This window comes from Rutilus rutilus, assembly GCF_951802725.1.
Source record: "Rutilus rutilus genome assembly, chromosome: 3".
NCBI classification, from domain to species: domain Eukaryota; kingdom Metazoa; phylum Chordata; class Actinopteri; order Cypriniformes; family Leuciscidae; genus Rutilus; species Rutilus rutilus.
The window spans coordinates 46,169,491-46,192,792 of NC_140211.1; positions in this window are offsets into that span (position 1 = coordinate 46,169,491).

A 23,302-nucleotide genomic window follows, 5' to 3' on the forward strand; every position below is an offset into this window, starting at 1 on the left:
CATGCTGGCCTACCAGCATCAGTTGCATCGCTGGAAGTAGTAGGTCATCCGGGTAATGTTTGCCTATGAGTACTCTGAATTATGACATAATTATTTTATCACATGCTGTTTTTCGCCTACTATAGTAGGGAAGTATGCGATTCCAGATACAGTCTTGGACATTTTCCTAACCAGCATCTCACGCTGATCGTGTTAGGTTCTGCACAGATTTTTCTCATCTCAAACGAGCCAAATACTCTATTCCTGCACAAGCGTAGGACCTTTCTGCTACGAGGCCTTTTTCGGGTGAAACATAGCAAAGGCCACTACTGACCTACTGTCTTACTGTCTAGTTCGAGGTAGCTGATATCCCACAGTCAGTGACACATCCATCTGAAATATTAAAATTGTGCTGCATGCAGGATGAAAAATGCTGATTTCAGTATGCTGTTTTTGTGTGTGAGCAACTCGAATCATACCAGTTACAATTTCACAGCAAATAAGACAATGACAGAGGAGAGAGAATATCAACTTTAATCAAATTCTTGCAGTTGAATATTTCCCTTCTTACGTGACCTAGATTTAAGACGCATCGAGGCATTCATAGCTATTGTTTTTACAGGTCTGTGTATCCAGACAGCGGGCTGAAATAACAAGAAGGGGAAGAAGTGCTGCTCGCAGTGACCAGAGCAGAGCATGTTGTGATACAGTGCATGCGATTCGGGCGACTTGACTCTACGCTGAGCTACTGTTTGTTTAGATGCAGTTGCCGTTTGCCCTGCTGCCATATACATCCAATCTTCGGCATTACCAAGGCTATCTCTTTCTCAGAGCTCTTTCTAAATTTAAACTGGCCCTTGCAGTCATGTGCTTCAGTTATAGAGCGGTGAATAAAGGCAAACGAGCAGTGCCAAAATCAAATGTTCACTTTCTGTCATTTATCTCACTGGACTCTCATTTAAGAACTTTGTCGTGGCTTCTATGAGACTGTGTGCGACTCTGGCTCACATTCAAACACATAAGATCCACATGTCATTAATTGAGAGAAATGTGTGCCGTCTCTCTCTCTGTCTGACATTATTCTGCTCTATCTGCAGACACTAACGGTAAGTGGCATGTCCGTCTGTGTATTTTACCGGCTGACGACACACACAGAGCTGAGGCTCTTCTGCATGTGTGTGAGGTGAAAACTGCCTTTTCATTCTTTTCTTTTTAAGACACTGCAGAATCTTCACCTCCATCTGTGAAAACACAACAAGAAACAACACAGAGCGTGTTACACTTCTGAGTGCACTTTAATCCCAGATAACAGGCAATATGTTGTGAGAACGTTCCGCTGGGATGGCACAGAATGATTAACAATAGCTACTTCAAGATGTCTACAACCATAGTAGCCTAATACAATGACTTTTTAGTTAGGCCTAGTACTCCGTAAGTTTTACTAATCACAATTTGTTATTTAGGCCTATACCAGAAGTTTTGAAATAAACAGCTGATTTCGGTTCAGATAATATAAAAACAAAATCAACCGATTGAGTCCTTTACTCGCAGCTGAAGAGATGATGATTAAATGTCATGATCCATATGAATCAAATGCAGTCTATTTCTTAAGTCTTGCATTATCACGGGTGTGTGTCGCGTTTCACCGGCCATCCGGCGGCACGAGGCGGAACTGCAGGCGCTCGCGCGCGCGCGTCAGTTTAGAGCACACACACACATACACACAAGAGTCAGGTATCTCCTCTCCGCGTGTGAGTGTTTCTCTGTGATGCTCGCGGGCGACGGACGAGCGGATGAACGCAGCTGATTGTCAGTGTGTGGAATAAGACGCTCTTCATCTTCATCTTCATCTTCACCCTCCTCATCGCGGCTGTTTCTGGCTGGAGTGACAGAAAGACATAAAACCTTCCTCCGGATCCCCAGCGCACCTCTGAAGGCTTTTGGGTGAGTCTTCGTCCTCTTGATCTTTATCATCATCTTCATCCTCCTCATCTTCTTCCTCCTGTACTGATGATTGTATGTTTATCTCGTGTGTTTCAGTCAGTGGTTTGTGATCTTCAGCGTTTGGAGTAAGTACAGACACTTTCACTCACTATAAGTGTGTCTGTGGATCGGGACATGTGTGCAGAAACTCCCAGTGTGTGTGTGTGTGTGTGTGTGTGTGATATGAGGTCAGACTCTTGTGTGTCGTACCTTCAGGAGTGTATGTGTGTGTGTTAACTAACATGTTTGCATAAAGTGTGTGTACTTCAGGTTTGTTGTTGGTTAAAGGATTTCCGTGTCTCTTATGATGATGATGATGATGAAAATGTCAGAAAGCTACAAACTGTTATTATACAACATCTGTTATTCTTTTATTGGCTCATTGGCTTCTTGTGGCTTACACTGTGTGTGTGTGTTCTGGACTTTGGGGTCAGTGGTGCTTCTGTGGTTCGTCATGGGATTTCTGGGTTTCTGATGATGATGATGAAGAAGAAAATGTCTGATCAGGCAGACAAGCTTAGTCCAAGTGTGTGTGTGTGTGTGTTTAGCTGTAGTTTGAGGACAATTTTTTTTTTCTCTAGAAGTGTGATAAATCTGACAAACCTCCATCCGGAGATGTCCTCATTTGGACCACTCATCTTATAGTACACATACAGTATTTATAAATATTTAATTCTAAAAATGCATGACTTTTCTTTTAGTGTTTGTAGTAGCCTATCCATCATGATCTAATGAAAGGTGCTCATTTCCATAAATAAATGTCTGTTGGAGTGAGTTTGTCGTCATTCTGAACTCTTGAGGATGTTTTTGCTGATCTCACTCAAATGTCACATTGTTCTCGCCATTGTCTTGTGTGCTTTGTAATGTGAATTCATTATTTGTTCACATTAATGACTCCAGCAGCTCCATCAGCAAAAACTAGTAGGCTAATTAAAGTCCGCTTCATCATAATCATCATCATCATAATCATCATTATCACTTGCACGTTGACTTTCATTCTGTAAATCTAATTTAAAGACTTTATTTAATAATGCCAGTTGGCCTTTATTTACTATGTTTTTTTTAACATAGTGAGTCTGTTTTATAGTCAAACTCCGGTTGCTGGTGTTGCTTTGAGTGCCTGCCTGTCTATCAGTCTCGCTGTCTGTCTGTAGTTGATCCTTTCTCTACTGTGCTCCTGTGATGGTTTTTGTATCAGTAAAGCAGCGGCTTACAGAACAGTGGGATTTGGGACTGTGCGTGTGTGTGTGTGTGTGTTCATGCACGCTCATTCATTTGGATTGTGGGAATCCTGCGAGTGCTGTGATTACTGGTGCTTGTGGATCGGGATAAGGCATGTTCTTCTCATGGATAATGCCCACGGCGCTCTGCTCGGCCGCTGGGCTGTTTAAAGCTTGAAGCAGAAAGATAAAAACTCAAATGGAAAATGTTTTTAGGGAAGAGCTAACAGCTCAAATGTTCATGCAAATAGCGAGATCTTGTATGTTTCTCTGACTGAGTTTGAAATGTACAGCGTTTTTGAAAGTCACGACTGAATCTTGTGCTGTTATGCCATTCTGTTGAACCACACACACACACACACACACACACACACACACACACACACACACACACACACACACACACACACACACACACACACACACACACACACACACACACACACACACACACACACACACACACACACACACAGAGAGAGAGAGAGAGAGAGAGAGAAAGAGAGTGTTAAGTCTGGTATTTTATGAGATATGTGTTTTATTATTGCAATGGTTAGTATAAGTAACCTTTACCATTGCAAAAAATCCCTGGGCGTTGGCCCAGAGGAAGCCCCGTTGAGGCCTGATCAAGCCCCGGAAGTGACAGTGGAAAACGTGCCTGGCCCTGGCATGCACTAGCACGCTCGCTTTTGGCCTCGGCTATTCTATCCATTAGTGTTCTTCTTCATGAACACTATGTTCATGCAGTGACAGGTGATTTGGCCTATTTGCTGTTTGACATTTCCAGGAGATTCACTTCCATCATAAATATGTAGGCTGTGTGTGTGTTTCTTTCTGTCTCTCTCACTCTCTGGGATGTAAATGATAGTTGATATGAAATACTTTTGGGTAATTGACACATTGGTGTGACATCTAAACTAAACTCCATCTGAAACTATTTTATTCTTTTATAATGGTTATTCATGTTGATTACCTCATATTAAATAAACAACTGCATGGAATATTTGCACTTTAAAAAATGTATTTGTCACACAGCAGGATTTTAAAAAGAGAAAGTGAAGGTGAAATGGTAATTAAAACATAAAATTAAAACATTTTCCCTTACACATTCATTTGGATTTTATGGTAGAAATACTGTTTTCATATTTCAATTTTTTTTAACTTATATTATTTAATTAGTCATTTATATAGTATTTAATTTAGGGCTGGGAATAAAAAAATAAAAAAATAATAAAGTGCGTGATCGGTGCATGATTGGAGCGTTTGGGCCGTTAAGGACAGAGCAGAATGCGCAGCGCAAACACGGAGCAGAACATTGAGCAGAGAGCGCAGCGCGCCGACACTCACACACATGGAACGGAGAGCGCGGCGCACACGCGGAGCGGAAAATACCCGCTCGGGAAGTTACTAAACAAGCTGCGCGAGAATGAAACCTGATCGCCGAACACGGAGGGGCGGGACGGCATATTTTCGGCCTTTTCAATAGCAGCCGCAACAGGAAGTCATTAAAACGAGGCAAAAAAAAAAAAGGTGCTGTGTCAATTGCGTTATTTATTTTTTAACGCATTAAACATCTCAAATTAATCGCAAATATTAACGCGTTAATTCCCCCAGCCCTAATTTAATTATCTAAATTACATATTGAAACACTAATGAAAAATGCTCATTACAAGCTGTTGAGAAATCTTAGGTTGAATCTTGTGGCAAGGGACATCAAGAAAACTTTTTTATTACTGCTGTCAATTGAAAAAAACCTTAAATTATACATGCCTGCTTTAAGTAAACAAATTAATCATGCACATGAATATTTGCTGAAAAAAGCCCATAAAACAAGATTTGTCAAAGACATCACTTTATTGTGGCAGAATCAATGAGTAGACAAAATGTGTCTTTAGAAGTCAACATGTTAGTTTTATTTCAAAGCATGATTGAGTTAATTTTTATTAGGGGCCAAGCAGCAAAGGTGCATATAGGCAGCTATTAGCCGCTTTCCACTGTCGGGCCAGAGCGAGCCAGGGCTAACAACATGCCAGCCAATAGCCTCAGACCTCAAGCACTCAAGTCCCGAGGCCAAAACTCTCCCGTCTTACAATATACTGTTGTCCTTTAAGCCAGAGTATAGAGAGCTCATGAGAAGAAAACAGGAGATATGAGTTATAAGCGCTAACCGGAGTGCATGTTTTTTATTACATATATCTGTATGCATTAGTCCGGTATCAACAAAGGCACAGGGAATAGACAGATAAAACATGAAAGAAAATAAATACATGATAATCATATATGATTTGTTTACATTCTTCAAACAGTCTCTGGTATTTTAAGAGATATGTGTTTTATTATTGCAATGGTTAGTATAAGTAACCTTTACCATCGCATATAGGGCAAAAAATCCCTGGGCGTTGGCGCATAGGAAGCCCGGATGAGGCCCGATCAAGCCCCGGAAGTGACAGCGGAAACGTGACTGGCCCTGGCATGCACTAGCACGCTCGCTTTTGGCCTCGGCTATTCTATCCATTAGTGTTCTTCTTCTTCTTCTTCTTCTTCTTCTTCTTCTTCTTCTTATTATTATTATTATTATTATTATTATTATTATTCTGCTCTTGAGTCTATGGGAGCCCATAGAACCGTATGGTAAAAGTTGTGAAACTTGGCACACAGATAGAACATAGTCTGGAAATGAACCGCAGCAAGTTTGGAGTCTCTAACTCATACCCTCTAGCGCCACCAACTGTCTAAATTTGCATGTATGTTTATACAATTAATTTTTGAACTGTAAGGGCTTGATAAAAAATCCTATTTTTCTTCTGAAGGCCCTTGCACACTGAGTACGAAATTCGCGTCCGAAATTTTCGCACGTTAAAAAATAAATACGACCTCACGTTATGTCAATCACGCTTGTACACTGCCTCCGAAACTTTCGCCCGTCAAAAAAAAAATCGAATCAGGTTCGATTTTCTGCGTTTTTCGCATCCGTAGTAAGCATTTTGAACGGTGTTTTGACAATTCAGAGCCACCGAATCACGAAAGCAAAAAAACGCATGCGATAATTTCGGACTCAGTGTGCAAGGGCCTTAACTCCTGTGACATTATGATGTCATTTTCAGGAATGAAAATGTTTTTCAAAACATGCCAACAAAAATGTAAGTTACTAAATCAAACTGTTTTTGATAACTGTATATAGATATAACGCTATATCTCCGCAATGCTTTAGCAAATTCAGACCAAACTTGTGTCTCATTACATGATCTGAGAGTATATCCACAGCACCACCTAGTAAACAGGAGATACATAAAATGGTAACAGTTTGTCCAAAAAAAAACTTTATTTTGTTTCAGTGCAGCATACGATCAAGCGATATCCAGTTGTGAAATTTATCATAAAATACTATATTTTCCATGCAAAGCTTTGACATATTAACACTAAACTTTAATATGTTTAAAAAAAGAAATTTGCTGTCTCCAGCCTGTATCAAATTGGCCTTTTACCGATAAAATGGTATGCATAATGACATCTTCCCTAAAAAAAGCTTGTCGGATACGTTTTGTTGTATCCATGCATAATTTTGCGTATATCGCAAATTATATTGTGTGTTAATTTGCGTCCTAAACATTTGTAAAATGCAGAGAAAAAGATTGTCAACATTTGCAAATAAATTATCTATAATTGCCATTTCCATCATCTATATCGGTAAACATTTTGTGCGCTAAACCTTTTTTCGCAAACAAAAATTCTTGCATGGAAACCTGGCTATTCTCACCCAACACTGACCACACCAGATCAATTTGGTGTCAGTGCCACCTATTGGTCAAAAGTAATAAGCAATTATGTCACTTTACAAGTGATTGTATATGGGTTTTCAAAACGATTTTGCTTAAAATCGTCTCCAAATGTCTTTATTTACCAATTTTTGCAGTTGGTCTGATGCTCCTTGCCTTGATTTGCAGCTCCTCATTCTGCCTATGTTGTGCTTGGCCCCTTAATTTCTACTTGCAGCTATATTTGCAATTGTATTTGTCAGTTGATTACATCATCCCCAACACTGCAAATCTATATCTATCACTTAAATCATGAGCGTTATTATTAGTGCTGATTCTTTATATTTTATCCTTTATTTTTTTTACTCTTTACTAGAGTTCTTTTCTCTGTGTTAATGTTATTTTTTCTTGTTGGTTTTCATTGTCAGCAGCTAAGCTACATCTGCTGTAGCAATATGAATGTACTGTTATTTGTCATGCTAATAAAGCACATTAAAACTGAAATGGTGAGGGGAGGGGGGAGGTGGACAGCAGGCTGGTCTCACTGTGTGATCAACCATCTGCTCACCTCAATGCGAGTCACATTCCATGAAATAATGAGGAATGAAAGAATGAAGGAAACAAGGATGAAAAATGAGAAAATCAGTCGCTATGAGAGGACGACAGGCACAGATAGTCAAGTTTCCATTCACCTGCTCCACCTTTGCTCTGATGAGACTAATTAAACCAAACTATCTGAATTTCTCTCTGTGTCTCTCTCTCATTTGATGCACTAACATCCTGTCCATATGTTCTCTACACTCCACGCACCACTAATACGCTACCCAACTGAGATAACTCCACCCACTAGGTAAGCTGACTCCACCCTTCCGATGATGTACAGTAACTCCACACAGTGAGATTACTCAGGCCAATTAGAGTCAGATAATCTTGACAGTAACTAACCCTTTCCCACTAGAGTGCAAGAACTAATGTCCATTACCATATGAATACAGGCAAAAGGTAAATGTGTGTGACGTTTGTGATTTGAGTGTGTTTAGGATGGATGTCACACATGATCATTTGGTGTCATCGCTGCTCAGAAGGTTTGGGTTAAAAGCAGATCCCATGAGTTTTCTTCATTAGTATCCTCTGGCAGATGTGCCATCAGCACCCATTAAGCAGTCCTGTTCTCATTATGGAGGAAATAGACCGTAGAGCAGGGGTGCCTAATCCTGTTCCCGGAGATCTACCTTCCTGCAAAGTTCCTGATCGAACACAACTGAACTAGTTAAAGGAGAACTCTGGTCAATTTTAACATTGAGCTCATTTTTTTGTACATTTGGAGTGCTGTCAGTACAGAGAACAACGACAAAAATCGGTGTTTCCTACACCGTGTTATCCTTTTTTTTTAAATTTGCACCCTGTTGACTTCAATGGGGCAAGTTTTAAACCTGCTTTTAGCCTCTTAACATCCTTGATGTGTCATTACAAGTGCACAGGTCATGTGAGTGATTCCTTCGGGGTGAACGCGGGTTAATCTGACTGCAGTAGATGTGAAAGAAATATATAAAAAATGATGTTTATTCAGCCAGCGCTCATACCTGTGTTTACATCCTGTTTTCGGTCGAAGTCCAAAGTAGTCGATTGTCGAGTTCACACGCATAGGTTTAGTACCTATGATCACGCGCGTGAACTCGACAATCGACTACTATGGACTTCGACCTTCGACCTATGGACCTTTTTTTTTTAACAATGACGCTGTCTCTGCGCTGAACCAATGTTGTCTTTTGAAAAAAATTATAATCACGTAATCCACACAAAGCTGCCTTCTAGGGGCTGTTTACACCTGGCCACTTCATGCGTTTTCTGTGATCGGATAGCTATCCGATCGTGAAAAGATCTGGTGTAAATGCTCTCCGAAACGAATTTGAGAAGGATTTAATTTCGATCGCTCAAACCACATCAGGAAGTGGTCTGGGCCGCATCTCCAGACGAAACCGGACAAGTGTAAATGCATCTGGTTGTTGAAACCACATGTGTAAATTTTACTCCTCCCATCATTGCTAAAAAAAAAAACGTGTGAGAGTGTGTTATAGGCTATATGTCATATTAGTCAGATATGACAGCGCTACTGCAGCACGCTTTACCGCAGATGAGCAGCTATTCATCAAGCCAACGCGCAAACTATCGCAAATCAAAGTGAAAGTAAGTCGCAGACGCTTAACAGTCAATCATCTTATTAAAAGTAAAGAATCGAAATGATATTACCAGTGCTGTTGTTGCTCTCTCCTGTCAATGATTTTGAAATTAGCTGATGATCAATAAAATGCAGCTCATGCAGCTCATAGCAGCTTTCTGTGACGTGAACTCCATTAAATCTGCATATAGCGTGGGAATTGAAGAATGGATTTATATCCTTTTTTTCCCGAAAACACATTTATGTGACCAGGTGTAAATGGAATCGTTTTGATAGGCTAAATCAGATAGCTAGCCTATCTGATCAGTAAAAATGCATGAAGTGACCAGGTGTAAAAAGGCCCCTAGATGCTACTACTACTTACCATTAAAAAAAAAAAAAAAAAGTCAAGTAAACAGGCAGTGAGCTAGATACGCAACATAGTATGAAGCCTATAGTCATTATTTCAAAAGACCAAGTGCAGAAACTGAAGTTACGACCGAAACAGTCGACACTGAGGAGGGTAAGGAGGAGGAAGACGACAAAAACTCATTTTTGAGGACAACTTAATGTACTGCAAGTACTGCAAAGGGCAGAGGCAAGCGGACATTTGTTTTGTATTTAGCACTGTATAGACCCCTTCACGGTTGACGTCACAGGAAAATTCGAAGTTCGCAGTGCGCATGTCGGGGTCAGAAAGTTCATTCCATCCCATTAAATTGTGTGTTAACCAGAGAATTTCTCGTCAAGAAAAAAAATGCCTACTTGTTGCGTCGTGGACTGAAAATCACACCAGTTGTGGAGTCGGATCTCATCCATAAAAAAAAAAAAAAAACGACATCTGTTCAGATCTATTTTTTTACAGTCTATGGTTCAGATAGATACTGCTATCTGCTAAGTAGGCTAGCATGACACAGGTCACAAAAATGCCAGATATCGAACTTCACCTAACTATTAAACCAGTCTACAGTTTACAGAAAACATTTGTTTACTTACCAGGGCTTAACTCTACCGTTGTTGTCACAATAACTGTCATATAACACAATAACACTACAAACACGAGCACTGATCGTAGCATTGTCCCAGTCTGCCCGTTTATAAAAAAATAATAAAAAAAATACACATACTTAACAGTGTTAAATTTGAACAAAATACTGTTCGATAGAACTGTTTGGTTTGTTACCACAGTTATCTGTGCTTCCTCAGCGATGAAGATCCACATTTGCGGCTATCCATTCAAGAAAATGCATGCAGCAAATAAGCCGTTCACATTATTTTCTTCAGATAACTCCAGATTTCTCCCACACACTGGACTTGATTTTTGATGACTGTCGACAACTTTACAATCTCTACTAGCTATTATTTTCTTCAACTCCTCAGCATCCATCTCGAGGACTGCAAGCAGATCGCGCGTGCGCGCGGTTATGATGAATTTTTAAAAGTGAAAGTAGCCTATAGGTAACGTTATAGATCCTGGGAGGGCGTGGCGCGTGGGCAAAAATAAACTGATGTGGATTTTAAATTATTTTATCAACTTGAAATACAGGCATATTATGTGTTCCTAAAAATATGCATATATTTTTACGTTTGCATGTGATTGTTTTAAACCCGTTTAGACCCGTGTTTCCCCCGTGGCCGACCCGACCCGCACCGCACCGCACCGCACCCGACACAGTTGGATATTTTTCACCCGTTTGAGCAAAATTTGCAGGTCACCCGTCCGACCCCGTGCAGGACTCTAATCAGACAATCGCCATTAGCTAAAACAAGTTTATTATGGTTCTGTTCCCGTTCCTGTGATGACAAAAACAGTGCATACCCTTGACACAATATGCCGGTCTATTAGCCGCACCATTTTTCTGACCCCATGCTGCGCGCGCACCCAACCTAGGCGTTCGATGTTTACAAACATTGAAGGGGTCTATACTTTGAGGTGTTCATACTTTTTATACATTTTGAAGTAAAAATAATTACATAATTATTAAAGGGATAGTTCACCCAAAACTGAAAATTCTGTAATTTATTACTCTCCTTCATGTCGTTCCAAACCCGTAAGACTTTCACTCATCTTCGGAACACAAATGAATATCTTTTTGATGAAATCGGAGATATTTCCATTGACAGCCTACACAACTGACACTTTGATGCTTCAAAAAGTTCATAAAGAGATCGTAAAACTAATCCATATGAATTGAGCAGTTTAATCCAAATTTTCTAAAGAGACACGATCGCTTTATATGATGAACAGATTGAATATAGGCTTTTATTCACATATAAACATTGATCAGCGAACATAAACAAAAGCTCAACCAAACCTGCTTGACAGCTCAAAAGTGCTGCGTAACACGAGAATGAACCTCATTGGTTCTCGCATGTTAAGCAAACGTGTTTGAGCTTGCGTTTACCATAACTGATGTGAGTTGATGAATGTTTATGTGAATTAATTATGTAAATTCCTAAATTAAATATGTTCATCATATAAAGCGATCAAGTCTCTTCAGAAAATTTTGGCTAAATTGCTCAATTCATATTGATTAGTTTTACAATCTCTTTATGAACTTTTTGAAGCACCAAAGTGGTAACTGTCAATGGAGGGACAGAAAGCTGCAGATTTCATCAAAAGTTCTGAAGATGAATGAAGGTCTTGCGGGTTTGGAACGACATAAGGGATAGTAATAAATGGCAGAATAGTCATTTTTGGGTGAACTATACCTTTAAATACTGTTTTACGGCAGTGTTTTTTTTTTTACTTTTTGCAATCAAATGAATTAAATAATTTTGCTTATAAATGTCTCCTCGTATCTCTTTATTACAGAAAAACACATTTGTTAGTACATTTCCATTGCGCCCCAAAATATCTTACTGTGCTGCTAAATTTTTCAACTTAAAGTTAACGTCAAGCCCTGAGATGGAGACATAGAGGGCTGCATTCAGGAGGAGATTGTATCCAAACAGATACAGATATTAGTCAGGAGTGATCGTCTGTAACAGTGGTTCCCAAACTTTTTGAAAGCATGGCACCCCTTTGTAGCATTTTTTTTTTCCCATGGCACCCCAACCCAATTAAACTAAATGTACATGTGTACATGTTTAATATTATTATGAAAATAGCATATGCATGATCAAATTGACTTGTTTTATCAAACAACTTGTTGAGAAAAATAAGAATATTAAATGTTGTGTCATTTAACTACTTTTTACACTCACTGAAGTTAGCTGAGCAGTGTGTGGGACATGCCAAAGTCACATACATCCAATCAAAGAAAATGGTATAAAAAATGGTATAAAATGAGAAAAACACATTTCAAGAGATTTATCATTGTACTTCTATGTGTGTAAATGTTTGTTGATTTATCATAAAACCTCAGAATGTCTATATTTTGCATTGTGTTCATGATGACTGAGTGATTCTGATGAGGACACCAAAGGCACTTTATAGTGATTTTGACCCATATATAAAATTAAATCTAGACAACAAATGAAGCATAAACAGCAGCATGAATTTATTATGAATGCATTACAACAGACATAGTAACACCGTGTCCTAACGCTACGCAACGCCGCGACACGCGATAAAAGTGATCTTTTCAAGAACAAGTGAAAAGTGAACAAGAACATTCAAACTGTCAACTCATTGTTAACAGACAAGTGTATTTTATGACAACGATTGTTTTAGTAAGTGATTTGAACCAATTATGCCGAGTTCACACTGCAAGATTTTCAAAGTAGTCAGGTCACGGTTCTTTTCACACTACGCGACTATCTGGGGTAACATTCAGTTGCTGCTGTGTGCACACTGCACGATGGATCGGTGACAGGAGGTTTCACATTGTATGACTTTACAAAAGAAAGAATCGCCGACAACTTCTGTCTGGTCCGCAAACTCCGTTTCACAACCAAACACACGCGAGAAGTGATAAAGAAATAACGCAAGGTCACGCGTCCAAGATCCAAATTGTCTGTGTGCTAATCTGCAGTGAAAAGGAGAAAAAGAAAAAACTGATTATACAGGATGAAATGGTTGGGGAGACGCAGGGAGCAAGGATTGTGTGTTCTGCAAAGAGAGTTGGGGGTAAATAAATAATTTTGCAATGTGTTGCTGCTGGCCAAGCAAATGTTTGTGCTTTGTTTCTGTTTGATATAATTGTAAATATATCTATTAAAATACTGATATTCTAGTCTATAACTGGTTTATAACTTCTCCCCGAATTGGCTGTAGGTCATTGCCGATGTAATTGTCGGTCAGAACACATTTCACATCGCCGACAGGTCCAGATATTTAGCTTGCCAAATATCTCACGGGCGTCGGCGACTCATCTGCGATTCTCTCAGATTGCGTCTTTGATAATTCACACTGCGTGATCGTCACTCGCTTGAACAAGCGATTTGCCTATGATTTCAGGTATTTGTCGGCGATCTCACAAAACCTGTCGGTGAGTGAAAATCGGGGCTAAAATCGGGCAGTGTGAACTCGGCATTAGCCTACTTTATGTGGGAATCATTGGAACAAAACACATTTAAAGATTGACACTTAACTCTTTAAATAATAATAACCAACTCCAGTAAAAAAAAATTCTTTAGTTTCTCATTTGCTTTGTTCAAACCTGAACTTATAACTTAAAAAATGTAACTTAAATATCTGTGCATGGAACTGTGTCACGGGCATTTTAATGGGATACATGTGCCTGCTTTTGAGAGCACAGCCTCTTGATACGTATGGAAGCTTATGGGTAGCAAATTTCAATTTGAAATGTAATATGCAAAATGACTATGCAATATGTAAAATGGCAATGCATTTCTGTATTTAAATTTAAATTTTCCAATACATTTGTGCAACGTTTGGTGCAAAATGAAAATGAAAATTCAATTATAAAATTTACATTTGCCATTTCATACACTAGTTTTAATATGTAAATTGAATACATTTTTAACGCTTTATAAGTTGCAAAATTAAAATTAAAATGTATTACAGAAATGATTAGATATGTTTAACACGTTCAAGCAAAAACTGTAGCAAAATTGTAATTTAAATGTAATTTTTTCTTAATTGCATTTACACTCACAGTTAAGACACTTGCGATTGCATTTCCATTAAGTGTCCCGCAATGAATGTAGCAAAATTCAATGTGCAATTTGAAAATGCATTCTGAGCCGATCACGTGCCCGTCCCGCCCTGTCAATCACTGCGTGAAGTTGGCCCCGCCCCCAACCCAATGCAAAACGTCGCAAAATAGGCTCAATCGTTTTTACTTCGTTTGTGCTGTAATCTTTGTTTGTTTGTGCTGCTTATGTTTTTTAGATAGTAAAAGAATATGTAGCCTATAGGTCATTCTGATGTCACCCAGGCCGCCAAATAAAATAGTCTTGTTCGGTTTGTGCCGTTTTTGTTTGTGCTGCTTCAGTTTTTGAAATATTAGACTGAATTATAGACGATGACGTAACCAGCCCCTCGACCTGCTCCACATTCACCCAAAATAGTCTCATTTGTTTGTGCTAATTTGCGCCGATAAATGTTTATTTTGTGCTGCTTCGGTTTCTTAAATATTAAAATAATATTTATTGGTCATTCTGAGGTCACTCAGCCCCCTACTGCTCCACATTCACCCAAAATAGTCTCGTTTGTTTGTGCGATCGTTTGTGCCGGTTAAAGTTTCGTGTGCTGCTTCGTTGTTTAAAATATTAGACACTGAACTATAGACGATGACGTCACCAGCCCTCGACCTGCTCCACATTCACCCAAAAAAGGCTAGGCCGATGAATTTGACCCGTCAGATTCCGTGACCCTGTGTATTAATACCTGATCAATATGCTTTATAAAATGGAAAGGGACTCGCATGTCTGCGTCATATTTTATGATACAGCTGCATAAATAGAGATGGTCACACATCACATTTGTCACTTTATTGAACATTACAGTCAGTTATAAATAAATCAATCGGTCACATACCGAATACCAATGGAGCTTTGTCATATTATGTGATCTCACTATGCATTTGTAAGGAAAAACTATAGGATCACCAACATCATTGGGTATTACAGTTAATAGTAGGCTAATAAGAATAAAGATAAGCATGTATCAGACAATGATAATATTTTATACAAAATGAAACCATCAACACAGTCTAGCATAAGACAACAGCAGCGCAGCAGAATGTTGACACGGGTGTCGACGCTTGATAAGGCAGAACATTCTCCCAAACGGTCCAACATCGTACTGGTTCTATCACCTGCAGGCGCGTAATAATCTTCGGAAACACTACCATTTCTCTGTTCACGCTCCACTTCATCTGCTAGTGAATTTAATGCTCGTATCAGCTCTGCCGCCACCCTGTTTCTTTCCAACACCTTAAAATACGGGCGGGACGGGCACGTGATCGGCTCAGAATGCATTTTCAAATTGCACATTGAATTTTGCTAAATTCATTGCGGGACACTTAATGGAAATGCAATCGCAAGTGTCTTAACTGTGAGTGTAAATGCAATTAAGAAAAAATTACATTTAAATTACAATTTTGCTACAGTTTTTGCTTGAACGTGTTAAACATATCTAATCATTTCTGTAATACATTTTAATTTTAATTTTGCAACTTATAAAGCATTAAAAATGTATTCAATTTACACATTAAAACTAGTGTATAAAATGGCAAATGTAAATTATATCATTGAATTTTCATTTTCATTTTGCACCAAACGTTGCACAAATGTATGGGAAAATAAAAATTTAAATACAGAAATGCATTGCCATTTTACATATTGCATTGTGATTTTGCATATTACATTTCAAATTGAATATTGCTACCCATAAGCTTCCATAGATACGGGGGTAGATTGAGGATAGTGCAACTCGTAGATCGTGCTTCACTGACAGGCGCTGCCTTTTTTTGTTTTTCACGTATGCCAGGGATGAGAACACCCATCTTTGCCCTACCCTGTCAATCTCTGCGTGAAATATAAAATTGAGCGCACACCAGTACAGAGGGCGGAGCTGAGCGGAGCGAGCGATTTAAACTTTTTAAATATGAATGAAATATATAATTGTTGTTTAGCTTATTTATATTCATTTGGACATGCTCATATGTTAGTGTTTTGATATATTTGTAAAATATATGCTATAAAAAGTTATTATATGGTAGGATAGTTATTTCAGCCTATTGGAAAAAAGCTGAGATACTGCAGTACCCCTAGCCAGTTGTCTGGGGTGCCGCGTCACCAACTTTGGGAACTACTGGTCTATAGGAGACACTGAGGATGGACCTGTAGCTCTTCATTTCAGCAAACCTGTGTATTGGGTAGTGTGAGAGACACTGACACTGTCCATTAGTCTGGACACCTGTCTCCTCCACAGCTGCTTTCTCCAGAGGGTTTAGGTCAAACCCAGCTTGTTCATGGATTTGTTCTGTCTATCTTAGAACACAGGTGCATTCCCATTATGAAGGATGTTAGGGGTGTGGATCGTCACTGGTCTCGATTCAATTCGATTGCGATTATCATGTCAACGATTCGATTCGATATCACGATGCGTTGCAATATTCCTGCACATTATGCTCACTCACATCAAGACACCGCTGCGGTGGTGGAGTCCATGCAGGAAGAGCAGCGTTTGGCACTGCATCGCTTTTCAGCGGGAGCAGTGCTGTTGCAACCAGCAACACTACTACACCTACGTCCCATCCTGACCACTGTACTAAGTACAGATAAAGCTAATGATAAAAATCTACGCTAACTTGAAGCTATCCTAACTGATGTAATATAGGGCTGCACGATTAATCGCAATAAAACCGCACGCGATTTGGCAAAGGCTGCGATTATTTTATGCGCAGCTTGTCAGTGGAGTGTGGCTGATTGGTAGTAAATACTGCCCCATTTGAACACCAGAGGGCGCTCTCATGCAAACACGATAAATATGCCCCGCCACAGAAGTACAATAATGCGCATCATTCCAGGAAATCCCTATCGCTGTAGCTGAATAAACAGAAGATTGAAACGCTTTGATTAAACATGACTTATAAATACACGACTGCCTTATTCTGTGTAAGAAGGCACATCATCTCACAGAAGGATGCTCAACTGTCGTTATGAAGTGAGTTTGGAGTAAATGCATGTTATTAAATGTTGCATGCTATTAAAAAGAGGTTCATAAATGCTTCTCATGTTTTGGAAAGATGTTTGACGCGTGTTGTTTTTTCAAATGCACGTTATAAGTGACTCAAACTCACAGTGCTTTCAGATGGAGCAGCGTTTACAGAGCCGTACATCAATGACAAACTGCGCATAAAAAATAATCGCAGCCTTTGCGATTTTAAAATCGCGATAAGCTATCTCGATTTAAGTGCGATTACATGTAAATTGCGATTAATCGTGCAGCCCTAATGTAATACTATGCTAACTAACTATGCTTCTAACAATACTACACTAACTGCAAATAAACTACCTATTAACTATTACTTCTACACGAAATAATCTAAAAACTATACAAATGCTATGCTAACTAGATGCTAATATACGCTATCTGATCGTTTTCAATACTCGCAATTCCTACTTCTGACTCGCTACAGTGGTTTTGACGGAACAAGATGCTTTTATACCAGGGGCTGCCAAGAGCGTGGTGAGCTCGTACCAAGGGCGTGGTGAGCTGGTACCTGCTTACGTCACAGGGTACCACAACTGCCAATAAGAAAATTCAACTGCAGTAGCCACCGTTCAACCTGAAGAGGGCAGCACTCAGACGTTTTTACACCATATATTGTAGAATTAAAACACTTTATACCCAAATGTCAAAAAATTTACTCGAATCAATGAACAGCACTAATAAAGCCCCAGTCTTAACTAAAAAAAGTTGTTTTAGGGTTTAGTTACCCTTTAATAGTTACTTAAGTAAGAGTAAAAAGTATCCAATGAAAAAACTACCCAAGTAGCCAGTTACTAGTTACTTCGGATCATACATAGCAGGGCTCCAGACTGCGACCAATTGGTTGCATTTTGCGACCATTTTTCCTGCCGGTGCGACCAAATATTTATTTAGACGTTGCCGAGCAGCGAATGCAAACAAATCGAAAGCGTAACGAAAATGCGCTACTCATTTATGCTTCACGGACCGTTTATTAGTTCGGACCAATAATAGACAGCGCAGTGCCCCGAACTTGCCAGTCTCGGCCCGATCCAGACTTATTGTTATCTCCCTTAGCTCCAGGGCGATCCAGACTCTGGAGATTCAGTGAAGAAATCCATTGACTTCGCCTCAGAATTAATAACATCATCATCGCTGTGAGATCCAATGAGAAACATTCCGATTCGGCGCAGAGTTCTCTGTTATAAACCATAGATATCAGATCAAACAGCGCTGACGTGGAAACCAGGAGAAACACTTATAGAAGGCTTTCAGTCCACGAATCAGCAACATTCACCATGGATTTAGGCTAATGGATTAACTCTAACCATAACTATGGTATTGTGACAGAAATAGTCAAACACTTACAAGTATTAGACATCTTTTTCCAGCACTTCAAAACTATAATATCATATATAAATGTTATTTTTAATGTGATGACCAACACATTTTTTTGTTCATCCTTCAAAGATTGTCCTAAAACTAAACATTTTAAGATGTAGGAAAACATCTTATTTAAAAAAAAATAAAAAAAAATTAAATTACCATTGTAAACAGTAGGATGCTTATTGGCTATTTTCACTCCCTAATATATATATTTTTTCACTCGTTTTGCTTTTTAATTAATATTAAGACATTATGAATGATAACAATTAAAGTTAATTTCATCTACACCCTAAATTAAGCTTAGTGCTTTATTGTCAGCCCCAGTGCTACCAGATATATAGTCTGGAGCCCTATGAACTTAAAATTAAACTGCACATTGCAATATCTGTACGTTAAGTATCTATTATTAAAGAATTTGTCAGTATTACAGTTATTTTGGGGGAAATTTGAATAATTGCATTGCAAGCTGATTTAAGGTGTGCCCCTAAATTTTCTGCTTGTGCTCCTAAAAAAATTTCAGTCAGGGGCTACAGCGCTCCTAGTAAAAAAAGTAAAATATATATAAAACGTTATATATAATTATTTAGATATTTTTTATTTAAATTATTATTATTATCATCATTATTTCTGGCATATGTAGCTCGAAAATCATTGCCTATCCTTTGGTTTGTATAATAATAACTTATACAACTACATTTGGATTATTAGACAATGTCGAAATAAAGTGAATCTGTAGAGTTTTGCATTCAAAGGCATGTAAAGGGAACCATTGACACATAGAAGAAAGAGTTAAAACTTTTCACATGTGCTCGCGCTCATGACTGCTACTGAAAATCTGATTCTGAAAACAAAGCACGATCAAATGCACATTGATAGATCTTCCTTCTGTCTGTTCTCCAAAATTGTATCAAATGTATATTTCTGCAAGCTCGTTTAAACTGGTTAACTGTATCTAAGGTAGGCGAAGGTATTCGTTTTCAAGACGAGTTCGCCCGCCACTGCGCAGTAAATAAAGAAAGGTATGTGTCCAAAAAACTGGTAATGTCATACTTTGAAGTAGTGGTATCGTGGCGTAATAATCTGGTTGTAAATTGTATTACCTGGATGAAATGAAATTGAACTATCGCCCTGATCAATCATTCATTCACAGACAGCATACGCAAATGTTAAACTAATAAAGAGCTTCATCGCTGTTAAACAATATGATGCATTTTCAGATTTGCTTTCACTTGACTGTAGGTACACGGCCACTTCATCCAATGCTCTTGATGTTCTTAAATCTGTAAGGATATGATTTATTATTACCACTTTAGACGATTCAGTGCGTGCAGGAAACTGAACAAATTATTTAAACTGATTCGCAAACCAATTTAGACAGTTCTGCCAACTTGTTTGACGTCTTGTTGAACAGAATCGACTCAAAATAATTATTCATTTGTGAATGAAGGATCGCTCATGCCCCAGAAAAAAGATACAGCGCGCTTGGAATAGCCTAAACTATTTTAATGCAACACATGTTGTTAAATGTGTAAGTAACGAGAGGAATGTCGCCCATTGTAACGAAGTAAAAAAAAAAATGTTTCATTAGAAATGTACTCTAGAAAATGACCCATTAATTACATTAGAAATACATTAGAAAAGTACCCGATTTTAAATCTACTCTTAAAAGTGAAATTTTTCCTAAAAAATACTCAAGTAAATGTAACGAAGTAAATGTCCTTCATTACTACTCACCTTTGCTCACACTCTGTTAATGTTAAAATAGTGGGTTCATTTTTTATTATTTGCTTTTGTTTCGCCTCCCTCCGCCATTTTTATGCTAGCGAGACAAGCGTGTATGCAATGAATGATGTCAGAGAAACGTCAGTAGGCTATGACGTCTATAATCGATTATGGTCTATTACTGTATCGATGCAGAATCGTCCACGTCCGCATTGCGATGCATCGTAGAAACTATTAATTCCAACACCCCTAGCGGGTGTGGTTCGGCTTGAGGTCTTTGTCAAACAGTTGGGTCGATTAAATTGATGCTGCTGTCGGATAAACAGGTTGGGTATTCTGTTAAGTATTGCGAGTGTGGGTTTACCAAACAGGACCCGTGCAGGACTTTGCATGCTTGCTCTTTGCAGGAATCTAAAAACACTCTTCTGATTACCATCTAGTCAGCAGACAGCAAGTTAGCTCATTTCTGTGACACAGCCCTAGGATGCTTCTCTCAGATTGGAAGAACTGACAAAGCATCTTGCGAAACACATCAAATGACCTAAGCTGTCACTTGTGCTAGTCCCCACCTGCTCAGACACACACTTCTGCAGTCTCACAATCTGTGGTCTGCCTGTCAGACAGCGGGTTTCGTCAGATCATGGAAGTGTCCACCTGCATCTCTTTCTGCAGTAGGAAAAAAACAATCCTTACAGTTTTGACAGCCATGTCCATTTGACAGCAGAATTTTGGCAGCATTTAGATGACAGACAATCCAACTTGATTCTGGACTCCAATAGAGGATTCTGGTGGGCCAGAAGTCTTCAAGATGTGAAGTATTGGTGATACTTGTCTGCAGTCATTAGGGATGGGGGTGAATCCTCTCTTTGGCATCAGGATCAGATGTTTTCTTGAGCACAGGGACTCTCACCAGACAAAGACTCAGGTTAAATAGGTGATGTTTAACAACTGCACTTTAGTGATAGATGTCAACTGGTCCTCAGATCCTAATGGTGACTCTTTATTTCCTTGTTCACCTGCTGTGATGTCCAGTATTGGGTCAAACTAGGGCTGCACGATTTGGCGGAAATGTCATATTGCGATTATTGAGTCAAGTCAAGTCACATTTATTTATATAGCGCTTTTTACAATACAGATTGTATCAAAGCAGCTTCACAGTGATACTATTGTTGAATATTAAATGTCCCCAACTAAGCAAGCCAAAAGCCATGGCAACAGTGGCAAGGAACCAAAACTCCATCAGGTGACAGAATGGAAAAAAACGTTTGGAGAAACCAGGCTCAGTCGGGGGCCAGTTCTCCTCTGGCCAACGGACGAACAGTGTATGATTATGATTCAGGCAGCATTACAGGTCAGAAGTCAGATTGGATCAGAACATTTAGAATATTTATCCAGTTCCATCTGGTTGGAAGTCGCAGTCATCACGCCGGTATGGAGACGGGTTTGTTGAGGATCAGTGCAGATGGCTGTCGTGTGGATGAGGTCTTCACAGGGCTGATAAGGCTGGCACTTCAGGGATGCGTTGTGGATGGGTCCAGGCGCAGGTCCACCATCTGATCTGGATACGGCCCGGATACGGCTGACTTCAGTAAACCTCGGAATAAACAGAAAGACTAACTTTAGCATAGATGCCATTCTTCTTATGATGTAACGAGTACATCAGGTGTTATAGGAAGTGTCCCTGGTTCCACCTGATCTAATTTATGCAGCCTAATAATCATTTAACTGATTTGAATAATAGAAATGTATAATGTTCTATATGAATGTCAGGTAAAAGAGATGCGTTTTTAGTCTAGATTTAAACTGACAGAGTGTGTCTGCTTCCCGGACAATGTTAGGAAGACTGTTCCAAAGTTTAGGTGCTAAATAGGAAAAGGATCTACCGCCTGTAGTTGATTTTGATATTCTAGGTATTATCAACTGGCCAGAATTTTGAGATCGCAGAAGACGTGAAGGACTATAATGCGTTAAGAGCTTGCTCAAGAACTGGGGAGCTAAATCATTTAGTGCTTTGTAAGTAGTCAGCAATATAAAATGTATACGATGTTTAATAGTGAGCCAATGCAGTGTTGACAGAACGGGGCTAATACGGTCATACTTTCTGGTTCTAGTGAGAACTCTAGCTGCTGCATTTTAGACCAACTGGACTTTGTTTATTAAGCGTGCAGGGCAACCACCCAGTAGAGCATTACAGTAATCTAGCCTTGAGGTCATGAACGCATAAACTAACTGTTCTGCATTTTTCATTGAAAGCATATGTCGTAATTTATATATATTTTTAAGATGGAAGAATGCGGTTTTACAGATGCTAGAAACGTGGCTTTCAAATAAAAGATTGGTATCAAAGAGCACACCCAGGTTCCTAACCGACGACGAAGACTTGACATAGCAGCCATCAATTGTTAGACAGTATTCTAGGTTAATACGTGCAGAGGTTTTTTGCCCAATAATTAGAAACTCTGTTTTTTCAGAATTAAGTAGTAGGAAATTACTAGTCATCCAAATTTTTATATCAGCTATGCATTCCATTTATTTTGTGAATTGGTGCGTTTCGTCGGGGCGAATTGTGAATTGGTGCGATTCACATGCTGTAGAATCATAGGGCTATTCTGCCCTACAAAGGCAAAAGACCTTAACTCGCTAGAGTGTGGAACTGAGAAAAATGACTTTAAAGGTAGGTAAAATGAATTATAGGTAGGACACTGGAAATCTGGCAAATAGATGTTTTAGTAATGAAAATTACATACATAAAAAAATCTTGAGCTTAAACTTGACTTTTGACCACTATTTTAAAGTTAGTGTACTCTGCCTTTGTATTGTCAGCAAAAAGTGAGAAGTCATGCCAAGGCAAAAGGCAGTAACTTCCACATTATCAATATTTGGTTGCTGATCACCATTAACAAAATCATTATAGTAACACCTGTATAAAATCTAGTGATCATGGCATTTATTTTGTATGATTTACAATTATTTATAGCCATCTACTACTGTG